Below are 14126 nucleotides of genomic sequence, written 5' to 3'. Positions count from 1 at the left end.
ACAGATGAAGAGAGTCTCAGAGAACTCTCAGACAACTTTAAACATAACAACATCTGTATTATAGGGGTGCCAGAAGGAGAAGAGAGAGAGAGGGGACAGAAAAAATATTCAAAGTGATAGTAGCTGAAAACTTCCCTAACATTAGAAAGGAGCCACTCACTCAAATCCAGGAAGGACAACAAGTACCATATAAAATAAACCCAAGGAGGAATACCCCACGACGCATATTAATCAAACTAAGCAAAATTAAACACAAAGAGAAAATCTTGAAAGCAGCTAGGGAAAAGAAACAAATAACATACAAGGGAACCCCAATAAGGTTATCAGCAGATTTTTCAGCTGAAACTCTGCAGGACACAAGGGAGTGGCATGATATACTTAATGTGATGAAAGGAAAAAACCTCCAAACAAGATTACCCAGCAAGGCTCTCATTCAGATTTGAAGGAGAAATCAAAAGCTTCACAGATAAGCAAAAGCTAAGAGAATTCAGCAACACTAAAGCAGCCTCACAACAAATACTAAAGAAATTTCTCTAGGCAGAAAAGAAAAGATAGCAACAGGAAACAAAAATTCTACAAAAGACAAGGCTCACCAGTAAAGGTATATATACAGTAAAGATACTAAATCATCCAGGCACAATTATGCCACAAAAATCAGAAATCATGAGAAGAAGTGGGTACAAACACAGGACACTGGAGATGAACTTGCAATTAAGAGAACAACAACTTGAAACAATCTCATATACATATATACTCTTCATCAAAACTTCAGAATAACTGCAAACCAAAAATCTACAATTGATACACAAACAAAAATCAACTCAAATACAACACTAAAGAACTAAAGACAGTCATCAAACCAGAAGAGGAGAGAACAAGGGAAGAAGGAAAGAGCAACAAAAACAAATCCAAAGTAATTAATAAAATGGCAATAAGAACATACATATCAATAATTACCTTAAATGTGAATGGACTAAATGCCCCAACCAAAAGACATAGACTGGCTGAATGGATACAAAAACAAGCTCCGTATATATGCTGTCTTCAAGAGATGCACTTCACTTCTAGGGACACATACAAATTGAAAGTGAGAGGATGGAAGAAAATATTTCATGCAAACAGAGATCAAAAGAAATCTGGAGTAGCAATACTCATATCAGACAAAATAGACTTTAAAATGAAGAATATTTTAAGGGACAAAGAAGGTCATTACATAATGATCAAAGGATCAATTCAAGAAGAAGATATAACAAAGTTAAACATCTACACACCCAACATAGGCTCACCACAATATGTAAGGCAACTGATAACAACCTTAAAAGGAGAAATCGACAATAACACAATCATAGTGGGGGACTTTAACACCCCACTTACAGCAATGGACAGATCAACCAGACAGAAAATCAATAAGGAAACACAGACCCTGAATGAAGCATTAAACCAGATGGACTTAATAGATATTTATAGGATATTCCATCCAAAAGCAACAGAATACATATTCTTCTCAAGTGCACATAGAACATTCTCTAAGGTTGATCACATCCTGGGCTACAAATCCAGCTTCGACAACATTAAGAAAATTGAAATCATATCAAGCATTTTTTCTGACCACAATGCTATATGACTAGAAATCAACAACAGGAAAACAACTGCAAAAAACGCAGACACGTGGAGACTAAACAACATGCTACTAAACAACCGATGGATCACTGAAGAAATCAAAGAGGAAATTAAAAAATACCTAGAAGCAAATTACAACAAAGATACGACACTCCAAAACCTATGGGATGCAGCAAAAGCTGTTCTAAGAGGACAGTTTATACCAATACAAGCCCACCTCAGGAAACAAGAAAAAGCCCAAATAAACAAGCTAACTTTACATCTAAAGCAGCTCAAGAGAGAAGAACAGACAAGACCTAAAGTTAGTAGAAGGAATGAAATCATAAAAATCAGAGTAAAAATCAATGAAATAAAAATGAAGAAAACCATAGAAAAGATCAATAAAATGAAAAGCTGGTTCTTTGAAAAGATCAACAAAATTGATAAACCCTTAGCCAGACTCATCAAGAAAAAAAGAGAGAGGACTCAAATCAATAAAATTAGAAATGAAAAAGGAGAAGTAACAATGGACATCACAGAAATACAAAGGATCATAAGAGACTACTATGTACAACTATATGCCAATAAAACGGAAAACCTAGAAGAAATGGACAAATTCTCAGAAAGGTACAATCTTCCAAGACTAAACCAAGATGAAATAGAAAAGATGAATGGACCCATCACAAGCACTGAAATTGAAACTGTGATTAAAAACTTCCAACAGACAAAAGTCCAGGACCACATGGCTTCACAGGCGAATTCTATCAAACATTTAGAGAAGAGCTAACACCTATCCTTCTATATTCCAAAAAATTGCAGAGGAAGGGATACTTTACCCAGCAAGGCTCTCATGCTGAGGCCACCGTTACCCTGGTAGCAAAACCAGACAAAAATACCACAAAAAAAGAAAACTACAGGCCAATTTCACTGATTAACATAGATGCAAAAATCCTCAACAAAATACTAGCAAACCACATCCAACAATACATGAAAAGGATTGTACATCATGATCAAGTGGGATTTATCCCAGGGATGCAAGGGTTCTTCAATATCTGCAAATCCATCAGTGTGATACAACACATTAACAAACTGAAGAATAAAAGCCATGTGAGCCTCTCAATAGACGCAGAAAAAGCCTTTGACAACAGCCAACACCCATTTCTGATAAAAACCCCTCAGAAAGTGGACATAGAGGGAACCTACCTCAACATCATAAAGACCATTTTATGACAAACCCACAGCTAATATCATTCTCAATGGTGAAAAGCTGAAAGAATTCCCGCTGAGATCAGGAATAAGACAAGGATGTCCGCTCTCACCACTGCTCTTCAACAGAGTTTTGGAAGTCCTAGCCACAGCAATCAGAGAAGTAAAAGAGATAAAAGGAATCCAAATTGGAAAGGTAGAAGTAAAACTGTCACTATTTGCAGATGACATGATCCTATACTAGAGAATCCTCAAGACTCTACCAGAAAACTGTTAGAGCTCATCCATGAATTTGGCAAAGTCACAGCATACAAAATTAATACACAGAAACGGACAGCATTTCTATATACTAGCAATGAAAGATCAGAAAGAGAAATTAGGGAAGCAACTCTGTTTACCATCACATCCAAAAGAATAAAATACCTAGGAGTAAACCTACCTAAAGAGACAACAGACTTGTACTCGGAAAACTATAAGACACTGATGAAAGAAATCAAAGATGACACAAGTAGATGGAAGGACATAACCATGCTCTTGGATTGGAAGAGTCAATATTATCATTTTGACTACCTGAGGCAATCTATAGATTCAATGCAATCCCTATCACATTATCAAGGGCATTTTTTCACAGAACTCAAACAAAATATTTTAAAGTTTGTTTGGAAGCACAAAAGACCCAGAATAGCTAAAGCCATCCTGAAAAAGAAAACAGGAGCTCGAGGAATCAGGCTCCCTGACTTCAGACTATGCTACAAAGCAACAGTCATCAAAACCATATGGAAGTAATGCAAAGGCAGAAATATAGATCAGTGGAACCAGGATAGAAAGCCCAGAATTAAACCCACACACCTAGAGTCAACTAATCTATGACAAAGGAGGCAAGAATATACAATGGAGAAAGGACAACTTGTTTAATAAGTGGTGCTGGGAAAACTGGACAGACACATGGAAAAGAAGGAAATTAGAACACTCCCTAACACCATACACAAAAACAAAATGGATTAAAGACCTAGATATAAAACCAGACACTATAAAACTCCCAGAGGAAAACATAGGCCAAACGCTCTCTGACATAAATGACAGCAATGTCTTCTCTGATCCACCTCTTAGAGTAATGACAGTAGAAACAAAAATAAACAAATGGGACCTAAGAGAACTTAAAAGTTTCTGCACAGCAAAGGAAACCCTAAACAAAATGAAAAGAAAAAAACCCACAGAATGGGAGAAAATCTTTGCAAATGAATCGACGGACAAGGGATTAATCTCCAAAATTTATAAACACCTCCTACCACTCAATACCAAAAAACAACACCATCAAAAAATGGGCAGAAGATCTAAGCAGACTATTCTCCAAAGAAGACATATAGATGGCCAAAAGACCCATGAAAAGATGCTCAACATCACTCATTATTAGAGAAATGCAAATCAAAACCACTATGAGGTACCACGTTACACCAGCCAGAATGGCCATCATCAAAAAGTCTACACAAAATAAGTGCTAGAGAGGGTGTGGAGAAAATTGGTGCAACCATTGTGGAAAACAGTATTCAGATTCCTCAGAAAATGAAAAATAGAACTACCATTTGATCCAGTAATCCCACTCCTGGGCATCTATCCAGAGAAAACCATGAGTTGCAAAGACACATGTACTTCAATGTTCATTGCAGCACTATTTTCAACAGCCAAGACCTGGAAACAACCTAAATGTCCATCAACAGAGGAGTGGATCTAGAAGATGTGGTACATATACACAATGGAATATTACTCAGCCATTAAAAGGAACGAAATACCAGCATTTTTAGCAACATGGGTGGACCTAGAAACTATCATGCTAAGTGAAGTCAGCCATACAATGAGACTCCAATAGCAAATGCTTTCATTGACATGTGGAATCTGAAAAAAGGACAGACGGAACTTCTTTGCAGAACAGATGTGGACTCACAGACATTGAAAAACTTATGGTCTCCAGAGGAGACAGTTTGGGGGGTGGGGGGATGGAAATCCTGTGAAATTGGATTGTTATGATCATTATACAACTACAGATGTGATGAATTCATTTGAGTAATAAAAATAAATAAAATAAATGTTGGTATGAAGGTGATAGGGATGGAGTAGGACAGTTACACTGGTAGTTGTAGAAATCCCAAAAGGGGACCATAGATAGAGAGGGAAACCTAGGAAGCTTTTGGAGATCACTACAAGTTAATAATTACTCAAGAAAACTATCAGAATAAAGCAGGTTTTCTTAACTACAAACCACAAATAAAAGTCTGAGATGTGCCTCAGGTCATTAAAATGAGGCCTGCATTCAAGTTCAGCAAGACAATGACCCTTAGGACCAATAGCATGGGGTTAAGGACCACCCTTCTGCTCATTTGAATAAGCACCATGGCAGTCCTAGTTTTAGGGTGAAATACTCTCTTACTGGATACCAAGGAGGAACTACAAATCGAAGAAAGAGGAAGAAGTGGTCTTTTCCCACCCCCCACTTCCCTTGGATGATACTATTAAAAAATGAAAATAATAAAATAAAATGCTATAGGAAAGAAAAAACAAAAAAAGCAAAAAAAAAAAAAAAAAAAAAAAACCCAAAAAAACAAACAAAAAAACGTAGCCTACCTAATTCTTGGGGCAGAGCCTCCTTGCCTGCCTGCTCCATCTCTCACAAGCATCTTATTTCACTAAGTCTATTTCTTGCCTATCACTTTGTCTCTTGCTCAATTCCTTCTGTGTTGAGGCACAAAGAACCTAAACCTCAGTAAGTTCAGACACAGGGTGAATAGTTCTAATTTAAAACCATGGGTTTCTTGTGGATTCAATCTGGGTTTTGGCTGTATTCAAGTCCCAGCACATGGGTTCAAGTCCCTATCTGGGTTCTGACTAAGTTCAAGTCATAAGTGCTATCAGTTTCAAAGGTATTTAAGATGGGATTGATATTTAAATTAACAGACTTTGGGTAAAGGAAATTACTCTCCATAATGTGAGTGGGCTTCATCCAAGCAGTTAAAAACCTCAAGAGAAAACAATGAGGTCTTCAGAGGAGCAAGGAATTTGCCTCCAGACTTGACCTGCAACATCAACTCTTCCTTGGATTGGCTGGTCTGTCCGGCAAATTTTGGACTTACCAGCAACTCCTTCAATCAGTGAGCAAGCCTTAAAATAAATCTATGTGTATATATCCTATTGGTTCTATTTCTCTGGAGAACCCTGACTAATACGATAAGTAACAGTTACCTTTGGTTGGAGAACGTAATTGAGAATTAGCAGTGAGTGGGTTGATGCTGATCTTGAAAGGCTGAGACAATGAGGACAAGTTCTAAGGGGAAATATGGGTCACACTTGGACATTTAATCGCCCTGAGGGAATACACAGGAGAATCCTTCTAATCACTCTGCATCTCCTTTTCAGCCACTGACCTTCTTTTAGGTCAAACATGCACCATGTTTAGTTTACTGACTGATTAGCTAGAAAGGCAAAAATGGTGTTTTATTTTTTTATTTTATTTTTTTAAAGTGGTGTTTTAATCAGAGGGGCATGTCCAAACTAGAAGCAATGCCCCCTTTTCTCCAGCAGCCTAGATTCAGTTAATGATTAAATTTGTATTGAAGGCTGACTCTATTTAGAGTATTGAATTACATGTTGTTGGTGTTGAAAAAGAAGTAAAAGACACTATACCCCCACTGAGCCTACATTTAAGTCCAAAGGTAGACAGTAAATCAATTATCATAATACTTCATAAAACCGTGATTGGTAGGGAATGTCAGGTGCTACTCAAATGAATTTCTATTTTCACTCAATACCAAAAATTTATGCTAACATAAGGAGAAAAATAATATTGGAGGTTTATATGCAGTATGTATATTACCCATTAATAAGGAAATCCCAAAAGGTTGCATCTTTATTTTTAACTCCTAGTTTGACTTAATTGAATCTTTTGAGAAATAGGGAGTTCTGGGTGAACCAGACCTAGACTTTTCTTAAGACTTACATCCTGGAGTTCCTCTCATGGCTCAGCAGTTAATGAACCCAACTGGCATCCATGAGAATGTGGGTTTGATCCCTGGCCTTGCTCAGTGGGTTAAGGATCCGGCGTTGCTATAAGCTATGAAATAGGTCACAGATGTGGCTCAGATCCCGCATTGCTGTGGCTCTGGTGTAGGCCGGTGGCTACAGCTCTGATTGGACCCCTAGCCTGGGAACTCCACATGCCCCAGATGTGGCCCAAATAGACAAAAAAAAAAAAAAAAAAAAAAAAAAGAAAGGAAAAAAGAGTTCGTCCTAATTTACATAAACTTCTGCTAAGAGTTATCATAAGAAATATGAAGTTGATCTTTTGCTAGTCATTGAGCCTAAGGCCATCATTTTACAAAGGGCAGACTCAGCTTTTGGAGGTAGAATGCTCTGCTCAGCCACTTAGTGTATCATTAGCCCATCAAGGTAGCTGTGCTCTTGCTCTCTGTACATCCCCTGCTCCACCTATATCCTATGCACAGGACTCACCTTCCTACATACGTGCCCCAGTTCCAACTAGTGACTGTTCTTACCAAAGGGGTAGTGAGGGGTGTGCCCCTGTGCTGGTCTCCCTGGTAACTAAAGAGCCATCTACATGGCAATTCCCCCTTTAACTGGTAACGTGCCCCTTCCCTGGGAGCCAAGACTGCAGGGCTATGTTCTGCCAGCCATCTGCCTCTGCACACTGTGGGGTATCACTCCAGGACCTTGCTTCTGCCATATGTAACCTCCCCTATTTATTAAACCATTGATGTCTCTGCTGCAGACCCTGAGCTCTTTCTTCAGTCTCGAAGCTGAGCAACACAAGCCTTGTAGGCTTGCGGGATTGTGAACTGAAATGTGGCACTTGCCATCAGCCAGTACATGGATTAAATCATAAGCCACTGCAGCTGCAGACCTGCAGCCCCCCTCCCCCCCAAAGTGGCTCTCAGGGTGAAAATCAGGAGTGAGGCACTCTGTGCTCTGGGAAAACTGGAAGAACAGGTCTTCAGATAGTCTGAAATACCACTGCCAGGGCTGTAGTTAAAGGGCTGAGAGGGATGTAGATAAAAGATGTCAACGTCATCTGTGAATGCAGTCAACTCCAGAGGTGAGAGCTGGTGAGTCCTGCAGGCTGTGAAAACTCAAGGTACTGGCCCCAATTGCGGAGGTGCCTATCAAAGGAATGATTTCAGTGAGCCCAGGCCTCTTTTATTCCTGCTCCCTGCCTTTTGTAGCAAAAGCTCCTATATATACTCTAGCTCCTTCCTCCTCCTCCTCCCAGCAGGAGCAATTTCTCAGGGCTACTTAAAATGCTGTCTCCCAGGCTTAAGTCCTAATTTCACCCCAAACAAAACTTAACTCTCAACTTTCAGGCTGTGCTTTTTTTTTTTTTTTTTATTATTAAGTCAACAGGATGCGGCCCAACACTTAGCTAGTTACTGTGGTTAGTCCCATAGCTAGTTATATGGGGTCTTCCCAGGACAGACCCCCTCCCCCATATCTTCTGCTTTAGCTCCTCTCTGAGGAAGGAGGTAACAGTATTTTCTGAATTCTTTTCAAGTGTGAAAACCCTCTCCCACAGAATGGGAGACTTTAACTACTTGATGACCATGTGGCTTAGCCCCTAGGCCTCCTAGAGCCTAAGGACTGATAATGGTAATCTTTGAGACAAGGCCATTACCTCACCATCAACCAATCAGAGAATTGTGCCCAAGCTGATCACTATCTTGTGACACCCCTCCCAAAATCTGGCTTGTAAAAATGTTACCTTTCAGGGAGTTTGGGGTGGGGGCAGGTGGTGAGACACCCATCTCTTTGCGTTGCAGTAAACCCTTCTCTGCACCAAACTCCCATGTCTCAGTTTGTTTGGCTTCAGTATACATCAGGCATGTGAACTTGCACTAACATAGGCATTCTGAACCATGACCACCTTGCTCTTCAGCCCTGGGTGGGGACATTCCTTTTGTCCCCTCAACCCCATTGGCTCTAGGCCCTTTTCCTATTACCTTATCCAGTTCCAGAAAGCGCAGCAATAGCTGGCGCAACCCAAGCATAGATGGAGCAGAGGTACCATTGAAAAATTGACACGTCCCTGTGAGGCTCCCTGGCATAAGAGCCTTTCTGTGTCCCCCATTTCTTGTTATTAGGGAAATGGACGTCATTCAGCCACCATGACCTTCCCTGAGTTCCTAGGGACAGGTTCAGACACTTGCTGATCAGGGAAGGGAGAAACAGTCAAGCAATAATAGCACAGCCTTGAGGCAGGATCCTGGTTCCCTCTCAAGGAATATGCATAATAATATACGCATCTTACGCACCTAGGAGAAAAGTTATATTCCTTATGCTTCTTTTAGTAATGAATACTTTAAAACTGAGCAGCTTAGAGTCCTTCCTTGTCCTTCTCCCTGACTTAATTGCACCCTAAATGCAATCACCCATAAGTTAAGATTAGGCACCCTGAGCATAATGGCCTAATAAAGATTATTAAAACATCATGAAAAACATGATGTTTTTCAGGAGCTTTCCTAGTTTGTTCTAATCTCTGATCAATATGCCCTTTTTTTCAAGTCCTGTTATTCGAGGCAACAACCCAGAAGACCACCATCATGAACATCTCCTGACTCCAGCTTGGATGACTGAGATTCCCCCAAAGAAAGAAGAATGCATGTTTGTCCCAATCCTGATTCCTATCTGAAAACCTATTTTTCTCCCTTTTACTATAAAAGTCCTCACATTCTTTCTAATGGGACGGCACAGTCTTTAATGCATTAGCCTGCTGTGACCCTCCTTTGCCTGGCAAAGCAATAAAGCTATTTTTTCTCTTTTACCCAAAACTCTGTTTTTGCATTTCACTTAGGCACCGGCAGACAGAGGTCAAACTCCGGCAACACCATGATATGAAGGGATTGGCAAAAGCTCTCTGACCCTACAATATCCATTCCATCTACTTGCCACCTTGCCTTTTTTTTTTTTTTTTTAATTTAGATGCAATTGATGCCACATCTGAAATTCTTCTATTAGCATTGCAGTCTTGTCTTTCAACTAAGAGCTTGCCTCCTGGGTCCTCCTTTTTTCAAAAGTTAACAGCTCTGGGCAGTGTGACACAAGAAAAGTCCCAGCTCCCAGCCATTAACTGCACAGAGCATGATCCTACCTGGGACTGAAGGAGAACCAGGTGGCTCCCCTTTGCCAGGTACAGAAGGTCCCCAGAGACCACCCCTCCCACCCTGAGCATGACAACAAGCCCATTCAGGTACAAAAATCATCTTTACTAACGAAATGTTTGAAGCAAGTGGTGAACATGATACCATCACAGTTTCCTCCATCCCCATCTCACCTTAACAAAACATTGAAAGGGCAGGTGTTTTACAAATTTATTAAAGCAAAACTACATTTTCAGAGAGGGAGTGAGAGAACTCATGTGGGCGCAAGTTAAAAAGAGGGCCTGACTCAATCTGCAATAGTCTTTATACCCACAATGTGACCTGAGTGGAGACACAATTTGATCTTCTGATTGGTCTTGGGCATGATAACTTACCTGCATGGGGAACAGGTTTTATGGTGGCCAGGTGAGGAGTGGGCCACATACCTTCTCTAGCAGGGAGTGAGCAGCCCAGGCTCGTCAAAGTGGGGGAAGGGGCTTTACTTTACAATGAGACCTTGTTAGAGGCTTTGGGGTTTAATCTCCTTAAAGGGGAGGTGAAGCCTTTAACAAATAGAAGCCAAGAGAATCCCAAGGAAGCCAGGGCCAGCCCACTGCTGATGACACTGACCCGGCACTATTCCTCCCCCCACCAGCCCCTGTCACTCCCCTGAAGGCTGTCAGCCAGCTTTAAGGGTTTAGCCTCATCTAACTCCTCTGGGAGGCCTCCTCCTCCAGTGTGAGTTTAAGAATAACAGGACTGGATCAGATCATAGACCTGAACCTGCCCAACCTGCTTGATGAGGTTACTATGAAGATGAAATCTGATAAAGGCTGTACTTTGTCCTGAGTAATGCAAATAGAAGCATTGACACAGACTTCAGCATTTAGTCCCCCACCCACCTAGGCTGTTCCCACCTCAGCCTCTCAAATTATAGTCAAGAGTTTCCAATAAGAAAAAAACTTGACCCAATGGACACCACTCAGAACCAGTACAATGTGTGCTGACATTTTAGGTCTTTCAGTGTTTGCAGATGACATTTTGAAAATCGTTCTCTTTGAGAGGAAACACATTTCCCCCTGCTGCTCTTGGGCTTCTCATTTCTCCTCTGTCCCACTCCCACTCTACACACAACACACATGCACCCTCTTCCTCTGTTTGGGTCCAAAGTCAGCCCCACTGACCTGAAGATACACCAGGCTGGAGCAGGAAGCCAGTTCCCATCGAGGTCGACCTGCAAAGCTGAGCATTCCCTGAGGCACAGCTGGGTTGGCCAGCATCTCTTAGCAGTTATGAGGAAAGCCTTCAGAAAACCCACGCTTGCGCAAATCACGTGGCTCTTTGACACAGGTTTTTTGATTTTGTAATGCAAATCTAGACCTTTAAATGAACCAAGCTTTGATTTCATTTACACCTGTGTTTTTTTTGCTATCAGTTTTCTTGCTTTTGGTTTTCCAAGCCACTAAAAGGCATTAAGCTTTCTATTTAGTAGCTAAACTCTGTCAGACTTTATTTTTTTATTTTTATTTTTTTGGTGGCCCACAGATTCTTTCCCACAGACTTGATCTAATCCAGGTCCCAAAGATGTACTGTATTCCCATTTACTTCAAGCAGCATAACTGGAACAGTTCACTGCTAACTAAGGAACAATTAATTCTGAAGAAAAAAATATCAGGTCCTAAAGGAAGGACAAGAGTTGGCCCCTTTTACAGATGAAGAAAGCAAAGTTTGAAGACAGCTCCAGAGATGTGGCCAAAGGCATGCCATAATATGGGACTAGCAGAGATGGTCCTAGAACCATGACCTGAGCCTCCAGTCCCACCTGAGTCCCACTGTGTGGGATGATAAGGGCTTCTTTGCCAGGGAAGGCCAAGGTGAAGACTGCAAGGCTAGGCTATCACTGAGGATTGGGTTCAGTTGTCAAGACAATAAAGCAAGATAGTTAAATTTTATACACACACACACACACACACACACACACACACACACACACACACAAAATAAACCAAAAGGTAAATAGTCCAAGACTGGCATGGAGGCTCTATAATGTCCCTCTACCATCAGGGCTCTTCCAGCTTCCCTATTCACCTTCCTTGAAGGGTGCCCACCATCTTTTTGTTGTCAGGATAACTCCCAGATTTCCAGCCTTCGTAGCCACGTGTCAGGCAGGAAGAAAGGGATATGGGCACTCAAGTCAGTTGAGTTAGTCCACTCTAATGAACTTTCCAAAAATCCCCATTGCATGCCTTCTGTTTGCCCTTAATTGACAATACCTCTGCCATAATTAATTCTGGCTTCAGGGGAGGTAGACCTATTACTGCCCTGGGTAGAACCAGGGTTCTGTGAAGAAGGAAGAGGAAAACACCTTCATCAGGCAACTAGCAGTTGGGGTGATGGGGAGGCGGGGTCTTGGTGCCACCAGGGGTCGATCCTATTCTATCGCATGAGAAGAAACAAGGAGCCAAGTGGAAAGCTTTTGGGCCTCATTTTACTTAATCACTTTCAGCCTTTCAAACACTTGATCACTCCCTCCTCACTAAGCCCTGATTTTTCCTTTGGCTTCCAGGAAATCATATCCCGGTTTCTTCTTAGTGTCCTTGGATCTGGAACCGAGCAGAACCCTGCAGGCTCCTGCTCACCCACCCCAAGTACAAAACCTATCAGTTAATAATTAGGACAATAGACTCACAGACTCAGAGTCTGATGCACTTTCCTGAGTTGTTTCACAGATACTTTAACTACCACCGGAGGGGGAAAAAAGTTAACTCCATGATATCAGTCTGTAGCCATGACATAAGCTGCTCCAACTTGAGTAGTACTGAATCTATGGCGAACACAATTCCAAGAACTGGCTTCAAGAGACTGGGATTAAGATGATTCCTCATAATAATCTATATCTTTGTGGGCATCGAAATAATTGTAGCTGGCTCTGCCCATATATGTAAAAAGGCAACTAAAATTGTCAGCCAAGGAGTTCCCATTATGGCTAAGCGGGTTAAGAACCTGATGTAGTCTGTGAGGATGCATGTTAGATCCTCGGCCTTGTTCAGTGGGTTAAGGATCTGGTATTGCCACAAGCTGTGGTGTAGGGTGCAGATACAGCCCGGATCCCACGTTGCTATGGCTGTGGTGCAGGTGGACAGCTGCAGCTCCAATTTGACCCCTAGCCTGGAAATTCTATATGCTGCAGGTGTGACCCTGAAAAGAAAAAAAAAAATGTCAGCCAAGAGATGCTACAGACCCATGGTGACATCTTCCACTCTGAGAATACAGCACCCTATGTCAGCATGAAGAATTTACCGAAAATAGACTTTCACCCTTAATCACATGAAAATGAAAAGATGTTCTTACATGTGGGGATTTGTAAGCAGCTTTTTATAGGAAACGACCCTTAGCAAGAAGCCCCTTTTCTTGTCACTCTAGCAAAGCTATAATGTAACTAACTTTTAAACCAGGCACCTCCCTGCTCTACTCATCTCCAGCCCAAGCACACTTTTCATATCTTTTAATCACACAAACCTTGCCTAACTTGCCAGTTGTTTTTGTAGATCAAAGAAGTGAAGAATAAGTAGTTAACAGATGACTAGATGTCTTTCTAGCTTCCCCTTCAGTAGTCTTATGAGCAAACTGTGTGAATAAACTGTATGACCAAGATAACATCCAGAGGAAGACCATAGGAGTCCACAAACCTTTGAACAAGCCTGCACACAGTTGGGGTGGTGATGACTCTGACCCCCATCTCAGTTACTAACTGAGATCACTTCCCTGTTTCCCTTTTAAACCTTTCATGGCCAAGTAGAATCTTCAGGGGTGGTTTCTGGTGAACGCTGAGTCCCCCATCTCCCCAGATCACCAGCATTCTCATTTAAGAAACCTTTCCTTTCTGCCTACGTTTGTATGTAATTCACTTTGTAAGCAGCAAGCAGTGAGATCCCCCCAGTTCTGTAACAGCTTGATCCTCTTTCCCTTCCTGACCTCTGACACCAGACAGACCTAGGGCTCAGGTCTCTGGATGGCTTCTCAAGCTAGTCTTCTTCCTGAAGGTCTCACACAGGCCCTGATGTTATGTACTCTTTATATGCTAAAGACCCCCCCATATTTATCTCTAGTCCTGTCCTTTATTTCTAGTCCCTTCTATCTGTGCCTGAAATCTCCCCTTAGATGTTTAACAGGCCTCTCAATACT

General features: G+C 41.4%; 1 long non-coding RNA gene across 1 annotated transcript in view; it reads right to left on the bottom strand.

Annotated features, from left to right (window-relative positions):
- The window catches only part of LOC110255476, a 170355-nt gene extending 157357 nt beyond the window's left edge, over nt 1-12998 (bottom strand). The window contains exon 1 of the long non-coding RNA XR_002335835.1: nt 11126-12998. This is a non-coding gene — a long non-coding RNA (uncharacterized LOC110255476). The remainder of the gene's footprint in view (nt 1-11125) is intronic.

The sequence above is a fragment of the Sus scrofa genome, chromosome 9 (genome assembly GCF_000003025.6).
Source record: "Sus scrofa isolate TJ Tabasco breed Duroc chromosome 9, Sscrofa11.1, whole genome shotgun sequence".
NCBI classification, from domain to species: Eukaryota; Metazoa; Chordata; class Mammalia; order Artiodactyla; family Suidae; genus Sus; species Sus scrofa.
Note: the sequence above shows the minus strand (reverse complement) of the source record. Positions and strands in the feature narration are given on the sequence as shown.